This window comes from Orcinus orca, chromosome 5 (assembly GCF_937001465.1).
Source record: "Orcinus orca chromosome 5, mOrcOrc1.1, whole genome shotgun sequence".
NCBI classification, from domain to species: Eukaryota; Metazoa; Chordata; class Mammalia; order Artiodactyla; family Delphinidae; genus Orcinus; species Orcinus orca.
In genome coordinates this window covers 51,230,404-51,243,961 of record NC_064563.1, presented here as the reverse complement: position 1 = coordinate 51,243,961, position 13,558 = coordinate 51,230,404, and the positions used below count along the sequence as shown (strand labels likewise).

Genomic DNA, 13,558 nt, shown 5'->3' with positions numbered 1-13,558 from the left:
GGCAGCTTTAATGAGCAAGGAAACTTACATTGGAGGCTTGTCTCTGGCGGCCGCAAAATGAGCAATCTCGGCACCGGACCGCCAGAATCTTAAAAGTTTATACAGGGCTTCCCTGATGGCGCAGTGATTGAGAGTCCGCCTGCCGATGCAGGGGACACGGGTTCGTGCCGCGGTCCGGGAAGATCCCACATGCCGCGGAGCGGCTAGGCGCGTGAGCCATGGCCGCTGAGCATGCGCATCCGGAGCCTGTGCTCCGCAACGGGAGAGGCCACAAAAATGAGAGGCCCGCGTACAGCAAAAAAAAAAAAAAAGTTTATATAGAGGCTTTAACTGGGTTCAGTCACGTTTTCAGTCCGGATGGTCTCAACACCACATTGCTTTCTCAAAGCTGCGTCCTGGAAAACAGTTCCTTGTGTGGGAAAGCTAGGCAGAAGGTACTTTCCAAGGGCGGGGAGTGGGTGAGGAGCCGCCGACTTCCGGGTCCAGCTTCCGGGTCAAACAGCGATCACATCCTCCCCACGACCTCCTTCAAAAGCCGGAGCAATAGGTTCTTTGAAGTGAGACAAAATTACTAAGGGAGCTAAAGAGCACAAACCATGCTTAATAAGAATGAAACTGAATTGGGAGGAAAATTAGCTATAACGTACATTTAGAAAGGGAAGAAACGTCACTGTTGAACCTGAAAACGATCATTTTCAAATTACGCCTGGGGCCACGCACGAGGGGACTGCAAAATGAAATCTTGGCTTCTCACTTTGAAAATGCACTGGAGTTTGACATGAACGTACACATTTGACTTTTGCATTCTGCCGGTTGGTTACACCACAGGACAGCGCGGGTCAGGGACATCTGTGTCTGAAAGCACTGGAAACTTTCACCAGGTCTCTCGGAGTCTTTCTGGTCCAACATCTCACAGGGTTGCTATAACTTCAATGAACTATATACCAGGTAATCCTCACTTGTTCTTTTTCCTTTTCCTCCTTGGTTTTCTTCTTTTTTTTTTTTTTTTTTTTTTGCTAACTAGCGTACTAAGATTTGAAATGTCCTTAACTGAACAGGAGGACTTGAAGGCTTCAAGTCTTCAATGAGGAATGAGTGGTTTAGTACAGGGTTCTGTCGGCATGAAGTTGGTTATCCACCTCCAAAATCTCAGGTAACTAAATGTGTGTCACTGAATCCTGGTGGTTTGGGGTTGGAATGCTGCTACGTGAACAGCCAGAGAATGCTGGCTGCCTTGAGGCTGGAGAAGGAGGAAGGAGGGAGCAGATCGATTTGCCTAAAGCCTGCTCGCCTTGTTTGCCTTTAGCTGTGAGTAAAGTAAAAAAAAAACAATTAAAAATTTTTTAAAAATTTGCATTTAAGTTCAAAGATTCTGACCCTTTGCAAAGTCTAGGAGTAGAACTTTTATCCCAGTGGATTGCAGACCTTGATTTCTTAAATGGATTACTTAGTAATTTTGTCCTGCACCCCTACTTTGGTGTGGGTTTTAACAACCCCTGGGAGCCTCTTCTATTCTGCCTCTTCATAGTATCTTGGCTTCCATTGTCTCAGAGCTGTAGGAAGGCACATGGGCAAGGTCAAAGCTAATGAAATGGAGACTATGATTCCAATTCCTTTCCTCAGCTTTTTATACTTTCCTCTGCTTTTTACTCCTTGGGCTCCACGTCTATAAATATTCCTGATTTTGAGGACAGACATCTGAATTAATAAAAACCTGTGCATATGCACATAGCACAGCAGGGACATATGTGGGCTTTAATCCTTTGGCATTTCCCTGTTTTCAGCTCTTGAACTGACCTTTGCTTCCTGTTCAGAGGCAAGCTTGGCTGAGGCCCCTTTCCTTGCCATCCCACCACCTATTCTTACCTCGTAGCCTGGTAAAGGCAAGATTCTGTGAGCCAGGATTCAGTGTGAAGGACCAGCTGACCACTGGCCAACATCCCATGGTTTCTTGACCTTTGTACTATTTTTAAAAATTTGATACCATAAGGGTAACAAATAAGACAAAATTTGCATTAAGCCAGGAACCGGCTTCTGGAAGGAATCTTAATGTTATACTTCTTTGTTTTTAGATAGCTTAGAAAAACAAACATCCTGTGGCTGGAGATCAGTACTAATTTTTATATAATGTCTATGTTCTAGAGAGTTTCCTCATTTAATATAGAGCTCTCGATAGCCATTTAAGATGGCCATAGACATTAGTAAATATATTCCAGAAAAACTTCACAGTATAGCATTAATTTTGTTTATATCTGAGAGCCTGATATAAGCATGCAATCTGTTTTAATGAAGAGGTAACTCGACAAGCTCATCCACATATAGAATTGATGAATTAAGAGGGACTACAACATACAATATACAATTGATGAATTAAGAGGGACTACAACTACAATATACAAAAGTAAATTCCCCAGCCCACAATTTTTTTGAACATATATCACTATTTTGCCTTTTGAAAAACAGTATCGTTGTGAATTACGAGTCTGTAAATGGTAATTGTTTGGTTCTACTTATTTTGAGGTTTATTAAAATGATTGTACATCCTAGTTTTTTGACATGCTTTTTTGGTTCAATGTTATACACCTGACATTCATCCATATTGATGTATATAATTGTTCTTCATTCAGTTTTGTTGATGTATAGCCTGTTTTTAAAATTTATTCATTCATGGCTTTGTCCAGGTATTTTGGAATAAAGGAATAGAAGGGGGAAAAAAGGAAATTCAGATTTTTGAGAAGAAATTTTTAGAGAGCAAAACTTTTGCACATAGGGACGTCACCAGCCCACAATTTGAGATCATTAAGTTATAATACTACCTCTTTAATACTTCCTTTACCTTACATATGAAAAATTAATGAACTGTAATTTATATTTTGATAGTTAGAGTAAAGAACTAGTTGTCACCTGCATCTCACACTCTTCTCTCATCACTTTCTCTGTGTTAGTTATTTCCCCAGGGATACAGTGCCTGTATGTCTTTAAATCTATAGGTGATGCCAACAGCAAGTAAGCTTTTCTAGTGATTCATACACGCTTAAGTCCCAAATGAAAAATTTGAAAAAAATTTCAGCTGTAAATATTACTTTTATACCAATTGAAAAATCATGTATTTCTCCCTGTTGCTTGGAAATGGCACTCAGCCTCTTAAGTGGTAGCTCTTAGAGAGCCAAGAAATTGCTAAAATAAGAAAAATAATTAGTAGTTCTAGGTTTCAATTAACATTGTCATTATATTAAAGTATATTTAAGTTGTATTTTCAGAATTTAAATGCACTTGCCAAGTAGTATCAGAAGCAAAATCTAAATATGAATAATTTTTCTTTGTCCTTATTTCAAACTGAAAATATTCCTGGGACTTGTGCAAGTAAATAGAACAAATGGTTAAAGTGTTTTGTATAATTACAAATGGCTTCATGTAGTCAGAACTGACTTGAGCAATTTTTTTGTCAACTTAGTTTAAAATAATTGCCCAAAATTCATTATTCAATAATTTAACATTTAATTAATAAATTGATTAAATGTAGCTTTTGAAATTGTTTCCAAAGCACTTGTATTATCTTTTAAAAACAACCAAGAAGGAAAGGTCATTATTTTGAAGAAATAATGGGGTAGGTCTGACTTGCCTTTGACTAAAGTTTCTATCGAATGAATTGTAAATATGAGAAGCCCAAAGCTTTATCTGTTAGGCAGGAATTAAACAATCTATTGTTAATGTTAATGGAAAAAATATAGAACTAGTTCACATCACTATATAGTAACAAATCATTAACTGGCAGAAATTAAGCTTATTAAAAAACTTAAATACTGCTTCAAAAAGTGGTCATTTTAGATAAATTAAGACCATGTATGTTTACAACAGGAATAAAAACAGTGATATTTATAAAATAGTTTTCCTTGCTGATATCTCAACAATTGAAGCAACAGCAAATTTCTATCTAATAATGAATAAATACTAAAATTTGACTTTAGTGTCTACCTTAGTTCCCTAGGGCTGCCATAACAAATTACCACAAACTGGGTGGATTAAAACAATAGAAATTTATTCTCGCACAGTTCTGGAGACTAGAAGTCTGAAATCAAGGTGTCTGCAAGGGTTGTTCCTTCTGGAGGTTCTAAGGGAGAATCTGTTCCTTCCCTCCCTCCTGGCGTCTGGTGGTGGCCGGCAATCCTTGGCCTTCCTTACATTGTAGGTGCATCATTACAGAATCTACCTCTGTCATTACATGGTGTTTTCCTTGTATTGTCTCTGTCTCTGTGTAGGCACACCACCTTCTTATAAGGACAAATCTAATCTAGTATGACTTCATCTTAACTATTTACATCTGCAAAGACTATTTCCAAATAAGGTCATATTCTGAGGGTCTGGGTAAATATGAATTTTGGGGGGACACGATTCAATTATTCAACCCAATATCTCAACAATTGCAAAGAAAAAATTAACAGTTCAAAAAAGTGGCTCAGGGCTTCCCTGGTGGCACAGTGGTTGAGAGTCCGCCTGCCAATGCAGGGGGCACAGGTTCGTGGCCTGGTCTGGGAGGATCCCACATGCCACGGAGCGGCTGGGCCCATGAGCCATGGCCGCTGAGCCTGCGCGTCCGGAGCCTGTGCTCCGCAACGGAAAAGTGGCTCAGAATATATTTTTGGTACTCATGTACTTGAAGTGGCAGTTAAGTAATTTTTGGGGGGAAGTGCGTTGCTTAGTTTTTATTGAATTTTATCAGACTAAAGAATGAGGAAGTAATAATACTTACTATTTTTAGGAAATATTGGCATAGTCTCCATATACTTTATTAGAAAGAGCCAACAAATATTTATTGAACTTTTACTATGCTCAAAGCACCATTTTATGGAATATCACTTTCATTTATCTGAGACATGATTAATATTGATTAAAATATTTATCATATCTCTTCTTGATTGCTTGCAGTACATAAAGAAGGACATGAGGTATTGGCAAAAGGAAAACAGAAAAGATATAGTACTTTTCTTGAAAAGCTTTTAAATAAAGATATACTATATTATAAAGAGAGAGGGGCAGTTTGGTAAGTTGGGGCATTACAGGCTGCTACTGACTAGCCAGGTGAGTCAACTTCTCTGCATCTCAGTTTCCTTATCTGTAAATGAAGGCAGTAATACTTGTACCTGCCTCCCAAGACTTTTAGGAGGATTAAATGAGTAGATGCATGAAGAGTGTTGAGAACCATGCCTGGACACAGGAAGCTTGGTATAAGTGTTAGCTATTGTTACAAGAAAAACTAGTACGTGTAAATATTTAAGAATAATGCAGGGGCTTCCCTGGTGGCGCAGTGGTTGAGAGTCCGCCTGCCAATGCAGGGGACACGGGTTCGTGCCCCAGTCCGGGAAGATCCCACATGCGGCGGAGCTCCTGGGCCCGTGAGCCATGGCCGCTGAACCTGCGCTTCCGGAGCCTGTGCTCCGCAAAGGGAGAGGCCACAAGAGTGAGAGGCCCGCGTACCGCCAAAAAAAAAAATAATAATAATGCGGGACAATATTGGAAAGCCTTTTGGGCCCCAAATATTTTCCAGAAAATGGTTTCCAGAGAACACTGGATAACTTGTTAGTAATAAATTATTTGTGAAGATTATTGATTTTCTTATTGACAGGAATCGTATGTCTATTTCAATGTAATGAGTGGTTTTTGCTTGAATAGTATAATAATTTATTCTGGAGTTGAGTTTCCTGTTAAAAGTTAATCAGAAAAATCAGTAAATGGAAAAACTTTTGAAGAATTTGAATTGTATTTTGTTTTTCTTTTTTATATCATGTGGGTTTATTTCCCTGTGTGAGGTCTTCTGACAATGGTCACGATAAAAGTCTGGACTTTCTGTTTTTTACCCCACTTTAAAAAAAAAAAAAACACTGAAATAGGAAATAAGACAAAATAGGACAGTCACCTTGAGCATACCCTGGTCATGGGTTCTTGTCTCTAAAGAGGAAGCTTCTACTGCCATCGATTTCTCAGACCAGCTATACTTCCTTGAACACCTACTGCCACAGACAAAAACATACCAAACCAGAGCAGTTGAATTACCCTGATTTTAATGTTTTCTTCCCCAAATCCAGCCAAGACTAGTAGGGGAACTGAAATGAAGGCTGAGTGACCATAAATCTTGCATGAGTGCAACTCCACCATTGGCTGTTGGGCAGTGCATTTTGTTTTGCATTGACCAGCAATATTTAAGGAGGAAGTGAATCGAGGTGGTTAAGGCATGCAATACCTGCTGCTATAGCTGTCATCTGCTCTGTATATTTGTTAAGATGCCGCTGAGCTGGGAAACCTGCGATAAGCCAGGTTCTACCAGTCGCTGGGCCAGATAATAACGGAGCTACAGTTTCGCAATGTCTCCAACCAGAAAAAGGCTACACACTGCATCCTTCTCCTATGTGCTTAAATGTGTCTTCATTTTCTTCTACCACATGTACTTCCTGCAGGTGCTTTTTAGAGTTGCTATGAAAAGAAGAACAGGACTAAAGTGTCCAATATTGTCCCAGGCAAACATGAGTGTATGGTCACCCAACTTATTATATGTCATATTAGATCCTTGAGGGTGATAATAAATATTTGCTTAGGAAGGAGATAGTGTATAGCACTTGCAAAAAATGTTTGGAACACATTGAGGGTCTAGGTGGACCACTGTTTGTGAAACGTTTTATGAAACAAAACATGTTTGTGAAATGGATTTAAATGTTTTCTTAGAAACAATGGATTCTGCATCTTCATCCTCATTCAGATTTAAAAAGAAACTACGTAAAAACCAAAGGAGGGAATTATCACTTCTATATCAATTTAAATGCCTATGGATGATGTTCAGTTCTTTACTGAGGACCTTAATTGTGTAATACAAATCTTTGGGATTAAAGGTTTCTAAGGGTGACTGATATCCCATTAACGTTTTAATAATGTTACAATACCTCAGGAGGAAATTAGGTCTGTCCCTAAAGATCATTAGAACAGTCTGCCTATTTTGCTTACATTTTCATCATGGTGACTTTTGATTCTAAGAGTCTTTTATGGTTGTTTCAGGAAAATGGTTTATTGTAAGTCCCATTCATTTATGGGTATAAGATCATTTAAGTGCAGATTTCCCTGTTGCTGGAAGTACCCCTCGTATAATTCTAGCAAGTGTTCCCAATTTTATAAGATGATAATGAGAGTTTAATGGCTCTCTACCCCCTGGAGGAAAAACGGTTTCTAGCACATTAGAGATATAAGGACTTTGCTTTCTCAGGAAAGATAAAAACCAAAATTGACCCCATTCTCAGACTTTAATCCTCCAGTGGTTAATTGGATATTATTCTTAGCATGTTTCAGTCTGTTTTCAATGCTTTCTTATCACATCTGCTGTAAACTGCTTGATGATTTTAGAGATATTAAATTATGGAAAATATACGCATCTTCAAATAAATAAAACTTATTATCTGCCTTTCCAAACTAGAATAGACCCAAAAGGAAGGTAGAGAGGAAATAAACCCTATGAAGGTTCAGGGTGTTGTCCTCATCAGTGTAGGTTATAGGACTCCAGTGGCCTGGGGCATGTTGCGATATCCTCTCAGAAGTAAAGAACAAATGGTTATATGTTGCACCTCTCCCCATTTAGAAGGATCCGTGATGCTTGGTAAGCCACTTCAGCTTCTGGAGGCAGTATATTCCGAGGTTGGAATATGATTCTAACTCACTTACCAAGTGACAGAAAAGGCTGCGAGCACTGATTGAAACGTGGCCTGGGAAAGGTTTCTGCGGCAGACCCAGGCTGTGGTACAGGATGTCTGCTGCTGGAGCTGCACCACCCAGAGCCTCTTTGGTATTAGAGGGACCATCTGTGGGAAAAGATAGTTAGGGTTCGGGAATCTTCTCTAAGGAAACACTACTTAGAAATAAAAAAAGAATGAGTAGGAAGAGGAAGAGCAGCAGAAGAGGATCCTATACTTAGATGTTTCTCACCATATATATATATATTTTTTTTTAATTTTTCTAAGTGTCCGTGCATGTGACTCCTCACCATGGCTTTGCCAAAGCTATCCTTTTACAAACTAAAATTTGCAATATCAATCTAGTATGGACACATGACAACATTTCCAGAGAGGTGAGCTGCTTGGCCCTCAGACATCAATAGTACGTCAATTCAAATATGGTTGAGAGTAAGAAGACTTATAGTAGTTTTATTAAGTAGCTTTTCATAGGATATCTAACAAAAGTAAATCTATTGTTTCTCACAATACTAGTTTTTTAAAATATTTTTAAAATGTATTTATTTATTTTTGGCTGCATTGGATCTTCGTTGCTGCGTGCGGGCTTTCTCTAGTTGTGGTGAGCGGGGGCTACTCTTTGTTGCGGTGCGCGGGCTTCTCATTGCGATGGCTTCTCTTGTTGCGGAGCATGGGCTCTAGGCTCATGGGCTTCAGTAGTTGCAGCACACGGGCTCAGTAGTTGTGGCTCACAGGCTTAATTGCTCCATGGCACGTGTGATCTTCCCAGACCGGGGCTCGAACCCGTGTACCCTGCATTGGCAGGCGGATTCTTAACCACTGTGCCACCAGGGAAGTCCAGCAATACTAGTTTTATTATAAAAAATTAAATACAGCTTAAATGTCAAGGATAGGAGAATGGTTAAGCAAATTGCTGCACCTTCAGACTTCGGGGTACTACGTAGTAATTAACAATAGTGTTTAGAAAAAATGCTCATGTTAAAATAAATATATATATTCTTACTAAATATAATCTCTCTATATATATCTATAGACATATGTCATACTATGTATACAGTAGGTGCATAATAAATTATTAACATCATCATCATCAACATATTCATGATAGCAACAAAGAACAAAAATATCAATCATTTATTCATTCTACAGATAGTTTATTGATAACATAATGCCTAGGCACCAATTGTCAATATAGTATCCATGACAGTGGAATTTTTCTCCTTTGTTTCCATATTCTCAAAGCCGAGAATAGTGCCTGGCACATTTTTAGGAGCTCAGTAAGTATTTATTAAGTGATTTCATTCAATCTTTATGACAGTATATGAGATAGTTTTTAATTGTCCATAAGTTTCTTTAAAATACTTTATCCTAGACAGTGGACTGTAAGTGTGTATATTGGTTTTTACTTCTAATCCAAAGACATTTGGTCAACAATTCAATATTCAGATCGGAAATACACAATACAGAGGTGATTGGTAATATTTGAAAGGCGTTAACCAGGAATCTCTACTGCAGGGCTATCTATACCAGGTTTCAGATATCACTATGTGATTTTTTTATTAGGGAGTTCATTAGTTAACATAAGGAATATTAGTGCTTATTTCTCATGGGTGAAATGAGTGGTGTTCCAACTATGTTGATCAGTTAGAAATACTTTATATTCACCTGTAAATTTGCATGAACGATGTATTAAACCTGGAAAGCCCAGCAGCCTAACATCTCCGGAGTAGTGTTTTAGATGTCATCATCTGTTCCCACTAGAAGGATAGTCGATCCTCATCTTAGAATAGTGTTAACATCTTTGCCTTGGAGTGTAACTTCCAAGAAAACTGCTGGGAGGTTACCTAAAGAGACAGAGAACTGGTATTCCTGGTCGTCGTGAAATATTCGTATGTTTGACAGAAATTAGTCTGAGCTTTGCTCTCATTGCTACAGATCTTTTGACAGCCAGAATGTTGGCGAGGAGTTCTAATTATGGTAGATTACCAATATTCACCAAAAAGAACCTGAAAATTGTGAGGACATATACTCAGGTCAGATCACAATAGACAAATGTCAGTATTATCCCCACTTTATAGATGAGAAACTGAGGCTTAGAGAATTAAGTGATTTGACAAGGTGACAAAAATAAGTCAGAGGCAGAACTTATTGAGATGGGATTTTAAATATCATTCTAATGTCCTTCTCCTTGTACTTAAAACTACTATTAAAAAAAAGATACCAAATTGTATTATTCTAACCATGGGGGACAAATAACACCAAACCAAAAATTATTCATTAAAAAAACCAAAAGGAATTATACCAAAAATATTACTAATAGTGGTTTTATGGGCAATTATTTTTCTTTCTACTTTTCTGTATTATACGAAATTTCTGCAGCTAGTATTTTTCATTTATAAAGAGGGAAAAACCCAAACTTTATTTTTCTTTAAAAAAATGTCTGGCTAAAGCAAACTGTTCTATTGATGTTCCTCAAAATAAGACATGTAGAGATAAAAATACATTCATAGGCCAAATAAAATTCTTCTTGTGTCATAGTCCTAAAATATACTTATGCTGTTGACAGAATTTTTGAAACTCACACAGAATCCCAGCCACTGTATTATTTTTTCTGTTGTTAGAATATTTTTAAATTTTCTAAAATTCATTTTGTAAAAACAGAATATTGGTGTTATTGACTAAAATATAGTGTTACTCATTATTTCAAAACCACATCGGAAGACAGTGTTGAAAAGGAGTAGAAATAAATCAAACCTCTACATTCTACTTTAAATTTCCTTTTGCATAGTTTGTGTAAATATAATAATAAAATGCATTGCAAATCTTCCTAAGGACACCCTGGATGAAAGAGAGGGTTATATTTATGTTTTCTGTTGTTGTTAATAATGTGAGAGCTCTGCTATGTTTCACTTAAAAGCTGATGAATTGGAACATTATAAATATGTGTGTTATTGACATGACAGGTAAATAACACCAGTATAGTGACAATCATTTTCCAAAATTGTTTTCAGTAGAGCAGTTGCACACTAAGTTTTGTATTAAGTAACTTTGCAATGTGTGAGATATTTTAAAATGTAGGCTTTTGGTTATGCTAAGAAAAAAAAATGTAAGCCAATACGATAGTAGGATTTTGTTTGTAAAATAAGGGGTGGGTGGAAAGACCACCTCTCTTCTTCTGATGCTTCTTTCTCCACTTATATATGTGTATAATTATTTATGTTTACATGTGTGTGCTTGAACCACATTTTTGTATTATTTTGATTTATTTCAATAAGCATATTGTCTAATGTTTGAGACATGTTCTGATCTTGGTAACAAACAACAACAACAAAAATGTTATAATACGAGTTGCTAGAAATGCTAGACAATGTCGTTTGGACTATTTCTATTTCTTCAATACAAAAGTAAATCAATACACTGATTATGTCATTCACCTAATATATTAACAGGTGTATAAGCCCTGTTTTTTTGTGGTGGTGGTGGTGGTTATAAAATATGGAAGAACTCATCTGAAACAAAGAAATGAATGAAATTGCCTTTAGCACTGCCAGGGAAGGAGACTAGCCTCAGTGAGGGTTCATCTGACGTATGAGAGCATACCTCTGGCCAAGATGGGTCACTGAAGTCTCTACCATTGTTTAGATTCCAAAGATTTTAAAGTTGCCTGTTCTAGAATGTGAGAATACAAGCCTGGGGAAATAATAAGCTAGTCTTTGGCCTGTTAGAGTAAAGAATGTCTGCTGGACTCCCTGGGATGCTAAATACCTTCTCACCATTTCACTGTACTGCTCCCTTGGAAGCCCTTCCATATGAAGCAAACATTATACTATGAACTTAGTCATAGAGCACTTGCGGTCCATTAAAATTCTGCTTAATTCCTGGCCAGCCTAAAAAAAAAAGAAGTTTTATGCCATAAATGAAAGTTACACTAATTTTTTGCTTAAATAACTATGGAAGAAAGGCACTTTATCTTTTAGATATAAATTTATCTGATTAGTTCTTTGAACTAACAATACCAATGGACTTGTTTTCTGTTTTATTAAAGTTGGAAGAACTTTCAAAGTATAACTAATTTGTATCTTGAGTTCTCTTTTAGTAGAACTAATAACTATTTCTCAATGTTTTATACATTTCTTTAGCTTGTTTTTAAGATGGCTTTTGTGTGTGTATTGCATTATTTGTTTTGAAAGATTAATCTCCAGTTCCCCAAACATGTCTTAGACTGTATTGTGTCATAATTAGTTTTTGCATATTTCTTTCCAAGTAGATTGTTAAATTCCCCGAGGGGAGAGATGATTTCTAAATTTTTTAATCTTTATAATACCACTAATAGAGTCCTATACCTAGCTGGACTTCAACAAATACTTGCTAAATTTAATTGAATTTACAGATTTAAAAAGAAAGGGAGAGAGATTGAGAGGGTTTGAGAGGGAGGGGGAGAGAGAAAAGTTGGAGAGAGGCAGAGGACAACCAAGATACTAATAGGGGGAAGATGCCCTTTTAGAAAAGGTCAGAGGAAGTGGGATTATTTTGCTTGTTAAGGAAATAACCTCGTTATAGGTTTCACACGTAAAAAATTAAGATGGGCTTCCAGAGTAGCAGGCAAAATGACCTGAGATAATGAAAATTTTTTTTGACCAGAAAAAGGGTTAGAATGGTAGCCCAAAATAAATGAAATGGCAGTGATCTCTATGCTTTTGACCTCCATTAGTGTTTAGAGAGAAAATTAAACCAGATGCAAGAAAGATTGCTTCCAGTATGGAGAGAGGAGAGAACAGGGAGGATTCACAGAGGAGACAATTAAAAGGGTCTAGAAGAATCCTACAGACTTGGGCCCTCAAAGAAGAAAGGGAGGCAGAAGGCCTGAAGCAGAAGGTTCAGCATGAGCAGAGGCCTAGGACTGTGGTGGTGGAGGGGTGTTGAGTAGGGTACAGCTGATACACAGGTGTATCAGGGTTTGAACCCAGGGCCAAATGTTAATTCTCTTCTGTAACTTCAAACTTTCCTCTTAAATGCTCAGAATTCATTTTCCCCAAGTCTCGTAGTGTCAGAGTATGAAGTTAATGGAGATGGTTTTTGTATAGAATTTCTAAACTTAGAGAACGGATGGAGTGGGAAAGTCAGGTGGCAAAACTTCTGGGGTTGTCAGTGTTTGTAGAGACCTTCTGGTTCTCCTCGCTCCTTTCAAAACTGTGCCCATTAAAGCTAAGAGAGGTTAGACAGCGTGGAAAAAACAAACAGCTGGTTGGTGCAAGACCCCCATTGGTCTGCTGTGTGCTCCACGGACCTTTCTTTAGGGAGGGCACAGTGGTGTCATGGGAAGAGCCCGGATTATAGAAGGCTGACAGGGCTGGGTTCAAACCCTGTCTTTATTACTCATTACTACATGCGAACTAGGAAATTTCACTGAAAGATGGAGATAAACTTATTTGCTTCATGGATTTGGTTGTGATGAAACACTATATCATAGTGGTTAAGGATGTGATAAATTTCTGTGCCTTGATACCTGCTATGGACTGAATGTTTATGCCCTGCCCCCCCCCCCCACCATGTAAGGACACAATGAAAAGACCTCCATCTGTGAACCAAGAAGCAGGCTCTCGCTAGACACCAAATTTGCCTCCACCTTGATCTTGGACTTCCCAGCCTCTAGAACTCAAAGACATAAATATTGGCTGTTTACGCTACCCAGTCTATGGTTTTGTTATAGAAGCCAGAACTAAGACAATGCCATCATATCTAATGGGAGGATAACAGTACCCACCCATAGAACTGGTGTAAGGATTAAATTGGTTAATTCCTCAAAACATCATTAATCCATGGAAAAAATT

General features: G+C 37.8%; 1 long non-coding RNA gene across 2 annotated transcripts in view; it reads left to right on the top strand.

The window, feature by feature from the left end:
- The first annotated feature begins 346 nt into the window (after positions 1 to 346).
- The window catches only part of LOC125964561 (uncharacterized), a 162,552-nt gene continuing 149,340 nt past the window's right edge, over positions 347 to 13,558 (top strand). For both annotated transcript variants that reach the window (XR_007477695.1, XR_007477694.1), the window contains exon 1: positions 347 to 948. This is a non-coding gene — a long non-coding RNA (uncharacterized LOC125964561). The remainder of the gene's footprint in view (positions 949 to 13,558) is intronic.